Source organism: Trichechus manatus, unplaced genomic scaffold (assembly GCF_000243295.1).
Source record: "Trichechus manatus latirostris isolate Lorelei unplaced genomic scaffold, TriManLat1.0 scaffold00036, whole genome shotgun sequence".
NCBI classification, from domain to species: domain Eukaryota; kingdom Metazoa; phylum Chordata; class Mammalia; order Sirenia; family Trichechidae; genus Trichechus; species Trichechus manatus.
In genome coordinates, this window is record NW_004443972.1 from 15,939,967 (window position 1) to 15,952,644 (window position 12,678).

Sequence of the window (12,678 nt, forward strand, 5' to 3'; positions counted from 1 at the left end):
AAAACTGTGTCAGAGACTGTAGAGATTGAATGCATTAAATTCCAACTTAAATGATTGCTTCATTCAGAACAAAAACAGTGTGACAGAAGAGTGAAAGTAAATATGCTCTCTGAGGCAAAACAAAGTTATCTGAAATTATTAAAATAGAGTGTGCAAAATTACCTAGAAATTTCTCTTGGTTCTGACACAAGCTAAAAAGGCAGGTGTCAAAGTGGACATTTCTTAGACTGAACATTAATGTTGCCTTTGATCCAAAACCCAGCATGAGTGTATTGATTTCCAAAAGCAGTCCATCCTATTTTAAAGTAACAAAGTTGGATTGCCCTACGACCTTGAGAAGCCAGTCTGAATAACAGACTGAAAAAGAAAATGGTATCTATTTTACTCACTTCAGCTCTAAACAATCTGGGAATACGATATATTTCACTACTGAAAACGCACGTGGACTATATAAGCAAGGGAATGTTAACGCAGTCTATCAGAGCAGTTCATGCTTCTGAACTTAGATTTTTAGCTCAAAGGTCACTGGTGACAACGGTTACTGCACTAAGAGTGGATCCGATGGAAAAGGATAAATAAAGCTCCCATATTGATTTCCTTACTGGTTTGCCCCTGAACAAGACTGTCCTTATATACTTCAGATAAAGGTAAGCTGCCATTTCAAGGGCACAGCAGAAAGGCTCCAAAAATTTGGAATCATAAAACTTAAGAAAATCAGAGGGGAATTATCATTATATGAAAGAAATGTAACTAAAAAGAACAAAATGCTTATTTTAGTATTGGTTTCACATAATTATCACAGCCCAAAGGAAGGTAATAGGTCTCATTCTCAAAAAAGCTTGAATTTGTTGCATTTTCCAGAAGATGTTCTTCAGACTCTACTCTGCAAACGAGGTGGCTGTGTCTCAAGATCAAGCCTAAAGGTGCATCTTATTCACATGACCTAGTCAGTAAGCATTTTCCAATCTCGGTTGTTTTGAGAAATCCTGACCTCAACAGGAAAGGTGCTAACGGACTGGCAAAGTGCCGTTCAGGTTCTTTAAATGGGGGGGGGGGACGACGACCCCAAACCCTAGATTTTAGAAACTAAAGATAAGAAAGGCTAATGTTCATCTAAAGCAAAGTTCCAGCTTGAATTAGTAAACAGAGGATTAGAGAAACACGAGAAATGAACAATTGATCAGGAAAGTTCTTAACAGCAAGTCATGCACATCTAATTTTTACTCTTTCTATTTTGGGGGTTAGTGTGAAAGACTGTTCTGCTTGGGAATGATAATAGTATGTTTTGATTTGAGCTAAATAAAAATCATTATTTGTTTGTGGACTACATGAAGAAATTAGGGAAGATGAAATTTTGTTTGGATAAGTAACTAGTAAATAAGTGACCAACCCAAAGACTGCTGGTCAATGGTCACGGTTAACATGGAGGAAAGTCTCTAGATACGCCACAGGGCTCTGTTCTTGATCAGTATCTTTTTTTAAAAATAAATATTTAAAATAATGACACAAATCAGCTAAATGATGGCATACTTATCAAACATATAAACATCCCAAGGCTAGGAGGGACAGTTAATGTAAGCTGTTAGAATTAATACTTGAAAATGATTTCAACAGGCTAGAATGAATACTTGGTCAAAGCCAACACAGTAATACTTAACAGTGAAAAATAAGTCTTGCATTTGGGTTCTAAGGGGGGAAAATGAACTGCACAAAGTCAGGGAAAGGCCTGGCTTACTCACATGAAAACACCTGGGTTTTCTGACTAGGCGCAAGTTCAAGTTCCCTGAATAACTAAAATAAACTTAGGTTGCATTGAGAAAAATATATGACACTGATCACAGGAAGGAATTCAGCTTACAGGCCTTTTTGGTCAACATTCCCCCACACCTACGCTGGCTCCAGCTTCCCTATATATCCTATACAAGTCCTTGTACTTGCCCTCTTCGACTTTAATTTCCTACCCTTTTAGACGTTACTTCACTGGGGTAATTCAGGGTCACCCTGCAAGATGCGGTTTAATGGCCTTCTCCAGGAGCAGGCCTTCTCTGACCTTCCCGACTGAGCTAAGTGCTGCCTCTGCGCTACGCCGCCATAGCCTGTCTGTCCATGCAGCACCTGGGTACAGCACTCACTACACTGCTACAATATTTACATGTCTGTGGTCCCCAGTGAATGTGAGCCCTTGTATATGAGGTCCCAGCATAGCACCTGGCAAATAATACACATTCGTAATTCAGAAGAAAGAAGAAGAATAAATAATGAGAGCCTGTGTTCACTGTTGCTTACTACATACAAGCAGTTGTCCTAAACATCTCCTTCAGCCTAGCCTTCTGAATCAGTAGAGTTGCTCAAGAGAGTGAACACCATAGACAAAGGTCTAGAAATCATGTCCTATAAGGAAGGAACAGCTGAGGGCCTCATGGAGGCTTAAGTGGAAAAGAAAAGACTATGAGGAAGGCCTTTCTAAGAAGTGTAGAGAGCTTGATGCCTCTAGAAGTGTTCAAGCAGATGCTTGGTGACTGCAGGAACCAGGGATGATGCTGCAGGGCAAAAACTGATCTGGGAAGAGGTGATCACCAACCGTCAGTGGTAAGTGGTAACAGAAGAAGAGTAAGTACAGTGAGTGTCAAAAGACTCAACCTTGAGCGTTTCCTGAGAGTATGTGCTTCCTTCCTTTTTCGTATTAAAATGGTCTTTCTTTTTACAAAATAATGGTGAAAGACTGTGGTTGTTCCAGTTTGCGTCATTTTCAGCAAAATAAAATTTTAACTCCCTATTGGATCCTTAACCCAAATTTCGTGTGTTTATAATTTTATTGGTCCTTAAAATCCAAAAATCTGGGGAACCACTAAAATATGATGGGTGTGTGCGCAAGGGTTTGGTGTCCCTGGTCTGAGAAGAGAACTGCATTGGATGACCACTAATATTCATGTCAATAAGAATAATTACTACGTGTACAGAATAATTCAGTAAAATAATAACAAAAATATCTTTTAAAACACACCCCCAAGCATTCAAGTTATTTTACATTCAAGTCACACACTGAGACAAGAACAGTCCACCAAAATTCTGTAAAATTGTATATGAACTGGCCATGCCCCAAACAAAAATCCATGTAAGGAAGAGATCAGACAACAGGGATGATGAGCTTCCATTCCTCTGGTTCTGTCCAGGATTCAGCTGAAGTGAGCACCATTATCAGCGCTGATGTCCCCTTAAACTCCTTGTAACTACCCTGCAGAATTAGCAGAATGCAGTCCTCAGCTCTCGACTTCCTGCTTCCTTTCCTGCTTTGTTCAGGGCTTACTTAGTCTTGTATGCTATGCTTAAGCAGGTGGGGTGAAATGGGTCCTGTGCAAAAATGTAGCATTTTATAAATCAATCCTTAGAAGGGTCCCTTACAACCTGCAAGGAGAGGATCCTCCAAAAGGAGAGCTGAGATCCTAGAGATACCAGACAAGAACTGAGGGCACACTGTCAAAGAAAGTAATCAGAGAGCTCCGCTAGATATCCAGTTTTACACACACACACACAGTTCTTTCTGTAGATAAGTGGAAAGTATTTACTCTTTAAAGAGTATGTAACATCTCTGGCATTAAAATGGGATTCAGGTATAAGGCAATGCAATAAGAAACGAAACTGTTGTGGTCGAGTGGACTCTGACTCATGGTGGCCCCATAGGTTACAGAGTAACTGTTTCATAGGGTTTTCTCAGCTGTAATCTTTACAGAAGCAAATCACCAGGCCTTTGTTGGGTGGTGCCAGTGGGTGGGTTTGAACTGCCAACCATTTATGCCACACAGACCAGAAGAAAAAAGAAAAAAATTCCGTTGCCATCAAGTTGATTCCAACTCATAGTGACCCTACAGGACAGAGTAGCACTGCCACACAGGGTTTCCAAGGAGCGGCTGGTGGATTCAAACTGTCAACCTTTTGGTTAGCAGCCAAAGGCTTTAACCTCCGTGCCACCAGGGCTCTGCGCCACACAGGGACCTGGTTAATTCACTTTTTCCAGATCCCATCCCTGGCAATGCTGGGTGGTGGTGGTGGTGTGCGGGTGGGGGCAGGGAAGGGATAGGTGGGCTTTCCTTGAGTTTGAATTGAGAGTGAAAAGCAGGGATATGACACGATTACCTCTCCTATGCTTATTTGACAATTACGCATTACATATAATCTAAATTATGAATCTAACAATGCTAACTCTTACTCTGTTGTAAGGGACATGGTACCTGTTTTAGAATGTAGGTAAAATAAAAGACAAAGTCCTACATAAAAATCATCCTTTCTCACTACTTAACTGTTGAGAGCTCAGCTTTTCTAAATATTTGTTTTTCTTTTGCCTGGGTTGGCCCCCACCAGCCAGCCTGGGACCTTTCTGCAGGCCAGTGCTTGCTCCACACTGTGATCCCGAGAAAGGTGATAATTGCCCTCTTAACACGCAAGCCTACACTGGGCACACTAATTGTTCCAGGCCCCTGCTTGTTTCCTCTTACAAAGGAATGGCCTTAAGCTGCAGCTCACTTCCTAGACTCTACTCCAAACCCTTCCCAAACCGTGCACCTCATTTATCGAGGCACCAAGGCAAGAATGAAGAGAAAATGAGGTAAGGGATGGGAGATGGACAAGAATAAGTAGGAAGAGGTCCAGTAAATGAAAAATTGAATTTCCTTCCAGTCACTAGGTAACAAAAGAAGCAAACATAGAAGAATCACAGAGAAGATGAAACGAAAAATTCAGGAGATAATAATAATTCGGTCTTTCTAAAACTGACAAATACCTTGGAGAAACGAAACCAGGAAACTTGCAAGCATTAACCCTACATGGTAACCCTGGAAGAAGAGAGGTATAAAATGCTTTCATTTTAAATAGCGGAAACTTGAGGAGTGTGACACCTATTCTACTACATTGTGTAATGAGATGTCCAAGTTTGCAAATGCTTTTCACAATTAGGATGATTTTGAGAACTCAGTTCGATAAAGATTTAGTCCTTATCAGTGAGGAAATGCCCCATTACTCTTCATAGAGCAATTATCTGCAGTACCTAAAGATTTTTTATTTCTCTGGCATGGCATTACATACAAAGGGTTCGAAGTCCTGGGAACTCAATTTTGCAAAACAAGAAAAAAGGCAGTAAAGTGACATATATTAGTGAATCACCTAGCACAGTGTCTAACACATGCAGGTCCCCCCAAAAATATTTCTGAATAAGCAAATGAATTAATGAATGGGGGATTCATGTTTCTAATGGGCTTCTGAGAACATGTGGGCAGTTAGGGCAAGAACCAGGAGACAAGCTATGGCAAGCACTTGACTTGTATGACAAACTGTTTAAACTACTGACACATTTGCCATTTTACAGAGGCTTCTACAGATATATCTCACCCAAACCTCATGACAACCTGGTAAAGGAAGTACTATTAGTCCTACTTTACAGACAAAGAAAACTAAGGCTGAGAGGTAAGTGACTCATCTTTCTACTGCATTGCAGTAGAAAGAAATCAGAAAAGAAAACCAGGCTATTTGCTAGGACTGCAGTAAAAAGAAGAAGTCTGAGTCAAGATCCTTCTGAAGCTGGAGCAGCCACTTCCAGCGACAATGTGTGCTGAAGAAACTGTGTGCTAAAAAGGGAAGGATCATTACTAGAGCCAAGATCGGACCTGTGCCACGAAGAAATAACGCAACACAGCCCGCTTCTTTAGGGAAATGAAACTAAAATGCCTAAACCCAAAATCCATCCCTTTAGTCACCATTTCAGGCTTAGCTGAACACACAAGTTTTAAATGCATACTGATAAAAGTAGAGACTTGAGACAATTCTGGAGGAAAAGGCCTCCCAAATTATAGTCTTTGAGTTAAACACTTTGTAATGTATATCTGAGATATTAAGTTGAAATGGAAAATAAAAAAGATACTTATCCCAGAGAAAAGCGTTAAGGGCCTTCAGCTAATCAAATAACAAAAGCAAAGCAATAAAGATTAAAAATCTACCCTGACCCAGCCTACAGAAGAAAGAGGAAGACATACGTAGAGTCTAAAAAATATGTTTACTATACATAAGCTCAGAAAAGAGAAATAAATGGCCCCTGGAGAGAGAAGAATGGCATGTGACCTATTCATTGCCTGAAAGGGGGATGAGAGAACGTGTAAGGCATCATCTGGTGGAACACATTTTTAAAAATGTATTTATTTGATCACCAAACTAACGAACACAAAAGTATAACCTGACTTCCAGTCCTATGAAGCTCTACTCAGAATACGGAGTAGCAGGGAGAAAGAAGACTGCAAAATAATGTCTAGGAGTGTTACGGATTGCCCAAAATATTTAGAGTAAATCCTAACTTCTATGCCTGTGGTTATAATCCATCTGGGAATGGGCTGTCTTTGTTAAATTAATGAGGCAGGATTAGTGTAGGATGTATCTTGAATCCATCTCTTTTGAGATATAAAAGAGATTAAACAAGTGAGCAGAGCAGAGATGAGGGAAGAGAGATGTCAAGCCCCCATGAAGATCACCCAGGAGCAGAAGCTCAGAAGAGACAAGGACCTTCCTCCAAAGCCAACAGAGAGAGAAAGCCCTAGAGCCAGCAGCCTGAATTTGGACTTCTAGCCCCCTAAACTGTGAGAAAATAAATTTATGTTTGTTAAAGCCATCCACTTGTGGTATTTCTGTTATAGCAGCACTAGATAACTAAGACAAGGAGCATCCAATTCAGCAATTGGATGCGCTTCTCTTACTGTTACAACCACGCAGCAAACCTGAGACATGACAACTACAGGACAGCAACCACCCGTGGAACTGTTCAAATTGTTGTGCGTAGAAAATGTTAACGCGCAGGAGACAACAGAGGTGATCGATTTCTTGACACAAACCAGTTCCTACTCTTGCTAAACAAAACAGAAGGAAAACTAAAGTGTGTTCAGCGTTTCTTTTCATTTGTTCCTCTCCAGTTCAGAAAGCACGGAACATGTTTTTGTAAACTCTTCGTTAATTGGACTTGGAATCCTGATCTAACTGTATTCCATGTAGCCACGCCAATCAAAAACTTCCCAGTCTAGAAGGACTCTCTTCCCTAGGATCTTCATTACGTGATTCTAAAACTACCTGTAATTTTAACTGTTCTTGGTTTCCTTTCGTTTCTATGGACTGGTTCCCACAAGATTCGCCCTGCTGGGTATTCCATGTATTTTAAGTTATTTATGTCTAACAGTCTTCATAGCTGGCAAAAAGGACCAGTCATTCAATAAAATGTAATCTGGATGGCCACTGAGTCTGATGTACTTTTTGCACAGACTACAAACTAATTCAAACCTCTAACCAAAGTGGGTTAGGAGCTGTCCCATGTCATTCCCTCCTGCTATTTTACACTGAGCAGTTCCTGTCAGACTATAAAAATCTAGTTATTTTTCTCTTTCTAACAGAGAGAAGACACCTACCTATTGAAATGGCAAAGATGATGACAACAACAAAAATGAAAATCCCTGGGTTGGAGAGAAAATGGCAAAACGGGCAATCTCATACACCTTTGGTGAGAGCAAACTGGTCACACTAGGAGGGTGATTTGGCAGTTTTTGGCAAAAGCTTAAAACCATTCTCCTAAAGAGAATGTGTTCTTGGTGCAAAGATTATATAGAAAGTTGTAAATAATCTAAATACTGAGTAAACTGCAGAATAGCCATGGGATGGAAAAACCATGTAATCAATAGCATTCTACGTCGCTTGAGCAGTTATGTTTTAGAGGGGAGACAAGACATGACTCTACTGTTATCTTGCGTGATATAGACTATGAAGAAATCATAGGCAATTTTAACACATTCAGGCTTAGACACATTTCCCCCTTCTTCTCTCTTGAACTATCTAAACCAGGACTGTACAAAAGAAACAGAATGCAAGCCACAGATGCAAGCCACATATGTAATTTAAAATTTTCCAGTAACCACATTAAAAGTAAAAAGGAACACATGAAGTTAATTTTAATATTTTCTTTAACTCGATATATTCAAAATATTATCATTGTAACATATACATGTTATACTTCCAGCGCATCTCAATTTGGACTAGCCAAACTTCAGGCTCTCAATAGCCGTATGTGGCTGGTGGCCACCCTGTTGTCTGTGTAGATCTAGACGATTATGGGCTGTTGCCTCTTGCAGTTTAACATTTCTCCTGCCGTGGGAATAGGAACCTGGCACTATTTAAATCATGGCTAAAGCAGTTGCCAACTGCTACTTTTAGATGGTTTTTGGTAGTTACTTTAGGGTGGGCACAAATTAGGGCAATAATCCAATGTTTATACTCAGAAAGTTTTTTTTTCTTCCTAACCTTAAATCTAAAGCAGATAATCATTCACCTTTCGGGACTGATCTCTCAGAATATCTGAACAGCAAGGTATGCTTGAAAAGTCCTGACAGCATTGTCCTTTTAACTTACTTGGTAAGATTTTATGGTTACTTTCATGTATAAATCGAGTCTTGTGGCACATCTACAGCAGAACATTCTATAATTCTTCTCTCATCATCCCCAACTCTCGGGGCTTTGAATGAACTTAAATCATGTACTCTGAGTGGAGTAACACATGACTCGGGATCACATGTCAGTATGGTACAGTTGTTTGACAAGCCTCATTTTAAGAAATAAAAAAAAAAATTGGCAGCCACATATTTATTCACTGTCTACAGACAAGGAACTAACTAACTCTGAAGCCCAACTGACCTTGAAGATCCGAGACCTCTACTTGCCTCAGACGTCACATTTTAACCACATGCTATACCACATGATGTTAGGGAAGCAACCAGGGCAGCCATAAGCCCTTAAGGCACCTTTCTTGCAAATCAGAAAAAGGCACCCTCTATGAGAAGAGGCAATCCCGCTGGTCCAGGACTTGGTGACCAAGCATGAGATAGATTTCAGCACCACTCAGCCCTGGCCAGGTGTGCTTATATGGGTGACAGTGTGCCCAATTGTACACGGGGATGCTGGGAATAATTTCCTGACTGGTATGAAACAGCAGACATGGGAAGCAAGTTCTGGAGACAGCAATGAGCATACCATGTAGGTTACAGATTTCCTTCAGGCACATCAGTACCAAGAATGTCATCCTTATTAAATACTGTAAAATGGTGGCAAACCTCCTATGAAAAGGTGAGGCAGAACATAAGGAACAGAAATCCAGATTTTCAAAAAGTAAAACATTTAAGAAGTTATACATATAAGTTGGAAATTAAAATTTCAAAACTTACGGCAATTCTCAATACGCATAAATGCCATGATGAATTTAATAATAATGTTTTCCATAAGCCTTTAGAAAGTATACAAAAATGATTGAGAGTCTGTCCAATGATATAACTGGAAAAGCGGGAAACTGCTGATCATATCCTTTTTTCATTCCTCCTTTGCTGTAATAATGACTACAACAGAATATAGAATAAAACCATAAAAACCAAACTCACTGCCATCAAGTCAATTCCAATTCATAGTGACCCTACAGAACAGAGTAGAACTGCCTCATAGGGTTCCATGGAGCGGCTGGTGGATTCAAACTACTGATCTTTTGGTTAGCAGTCAAACACTTAATTACTGCGCCACCAAGGTAATTTTATATGTATGCTGTAAAAATAAAATTACAGTACATTTTACTGTCCATCTGCACAGAGTCTAAATGAAAATGTACAATAACAAGCCAAACTCATCATGTCCTCAATCAAACTCGATATTCCTTCTACACTGTACTTCGGCGAAAGCAGTTATTACACCCATACACATATTTTTTTTACCCTCTTATATACATTATAATCTTGTTAAGGGTAGAAACCATGCCTTATTCTATTTTTTTCTTCTTTTTTTTAGTTAAACTGTTCTTTCTTTAAAATAATTTCTTTCTATTTTCTTGTTGTTGAGAATATACATAGCAGAATATACACCAACTCAACAATTTCCACACATACAATTCAGTGACACTGATAGTACATTCTTCGAGTTGTGCAACCATTCCCACCTGCCTGTTCTGAGTTACTCCTCTCCCATTAACCTAAACTCACTGCCCCCTAAGTTTCCTTTCCAATAAGCTGCTGTTGTCAATTTGATCCCATATAGATAGTTCTTCAAAAACCACAATACTCAAGGCAGACATTTCTTTACTAGTTAAGCTAAACTATGACTTATTCTTTTAATGTCCTCTGCCATGTACCACAATACCTTTCACATGAATAGGGGCTTAATAAATGGCGGTTGAATAGATTTTTAATTTAAAGAGGTAAACTGTGAGAAGAAAAGGCAGTGGCCATTTGGCAGAGACGACAGGACGAGCACAGAGGAATGTCTGATAACCACTGGAGAGCTAAAAGGGGAAAGCGGAGGGAACTGAGAGGAGGAAACAGAATTTGCTTCATGCCCTACTTTGTGCCAGGCACTGTCCTAGGACCTGTACATATGTTATTGTCTTAGTCATCTAGCGCTGCTATAACAGAAATGCCACAAGTGGATGGCTTTAACAAAGAGAAATTTATTCTCTCACAGTCCAGTAGGCTACAAGTCCAAATTCAGGGCGTCAGCTCCAGGGGAAGGCTTTCTCTCTCTGTTGGCTCTGGAGGAAGGTCCTTGTGGTCCTCAGTCTTCCCTTGGTCTGGGAGCATCTCGGCGCAGGAACCTCAGGTCGTAAGGACGCACTCTGCTCCCGGCACTGCTTTCTTGTGGTATGAGGTTCCCATGTGTCTCTGCTCACTTCTCTCTTTTATATCTCAAAAGAGATTGGCTTAAGACACTATCTAATCTTATAGACCTCATTAGTATAACTGCCATTAATCCATCTTTTTACAACATAGTGATAGAGTTTACAACACATAAGGAAATCACATCAGATTATAAAATGGTACACAATCATACAATACTGGGAATCATGACCCAGCCAAACCGATACACACCTTTTTGGGGGGATGTAATTCAATCCGTGACAGTTATCTTAGTTAATCCTCAGAACAGCATTATAACCCCCACTTTACAACTGAGAACACTGAGGCCAAAAGGAAGAGCTACTTGCCCAGGATCATCCAGCTACTACATGGGAAACCAGGATCTGAACCAGGCCTGTCTGTGCCAAATCATATCCCTTTCTCCTGCCCCCTCAGCTCCAGGAGGAGGAGCTCTTAAAGAAAAAGCCAGGATGCCAGCTGTACGCTCTGGAGGAAAATTCTGGGTTCTGCTACCCCAGTCAATAGTTATGATTTCCCTTTTTCCTTTACGTGTTAACACATCTCATTCTGTTCTACTGAAACATGTTTGTTTTCATTATGAATAACATTAAAATCTTGGCATCAATTCTAAACTGATGACCAAATTATTTTAATAATATTCAATACAAAATTCCAGGAAAATAAATAATTTGGGATCTTATTCCTCTGAAGTTGATGGTGACAATGGCTTTGTTACTCATTGTTTTTCTGTGTTCCTGATTAGTTGGAAACACACAGATGTCAAAGCTATGTGGATGCTCTAAAATTATTTATGGTGATCCGGAAGTTCTGGGAACAGCATTTATAAGTTAATGTTTGCCACAGTGCCAAGAATGGAAACACAACAGTGAATTTATTATACACTATGCACTGTTCTAGGAGCCCTGGTGATACAGCAGTTAAAGCACTCAGCTGGGAACCCAAAGGTCAGTGGTTCGAATCCACCAGCCGCTCCGTGGGAGAAAGATGTGACAGCCTGCTTCCGTAAAGATTTACAGCCTTGGAAACCCTATGGGGCAGTTCCACCCTGTCCTATAGGGTTATTGTGAGTCAGAATCGACCCACCAGCAGTGGGTTTGGTTTGGTTTATGCGCTGTTCTAAAAAAAAAAAAAAAAGGTTCTTAGTCAAGTGTCCAAAATGACAAAATGAATTATGAATATATTTGTGTGGATACATCTTTACACACATGTGTATGTGTGTGATACAGTTATACAAACACGCAATAGCCTTCTGACTCAAATAAACTGTAATAAAGGTATAGTTAATAAAGTCAGACTAGTTCTTAGTTTACAGGTTTTCTTTTCTTATTACACAGAAATACATTTTAAAGGCATTTTATTTTATCCTTGCATTGATGTTTGAACCATTATTAGCGCACATCAAATGTTCACAATATTCAGCGCTAAGAAACTCTACCCCTAGTTCTTCAAAAGCCTGTACAGCTTAGATTCTGATCTCTCAATCAATCTCTTCAATTAATCAATCAATCCCTCTCTTGCAAGTGTGCACTCTCTCTCTCTCTCTCTCGAATCCCTACCCCCCTCACACACACACACACACACACACACACACACACAAATTTGGTGTTTTGTTGTGCAGACCTTAATCAGTTTAGGTAAATGAAATATATATATTTTAGGTATTAACCAATAAAACTGTCTGAGGGGATCTTTAGCGATGGAATTACTTTTGATTTTTTAGTTTCTTCTTTATATCTTTTTATGTTTTTCCAATTTTTCATCAGTATATATTACTTTTGAGAGAAAATATTAAAACATAACATTACCCTTGCTGTAATATATTAACAGATCAACACTATTTAAGATGATTAGTGAAGATATTTAAAACAGCCAGATAAGACAATCATCAGAAATATTTCTAATTCTGCTCAATCTCATTGACAGCTTTAAAAAGAGACCTATCTGGGCTTGTGTTCTTATGAAGACTACAACA

General features: G+C 39.5%; 1 protein-coding gene across 5 annotated transcripts in view; it reads right to left on the bottom strand.

Annotated features, from left to right (window-relative positions):
• RBMS1 (RNA binding motif single stranded interacting protein 1) overlaps positions 1 to 12,678 on the bottom strand; it is a 139,982-nt gene that overhangs the window by 59,345 nt on the left and 67,959 nt on the right. The window lies entirely within an intron of this gene.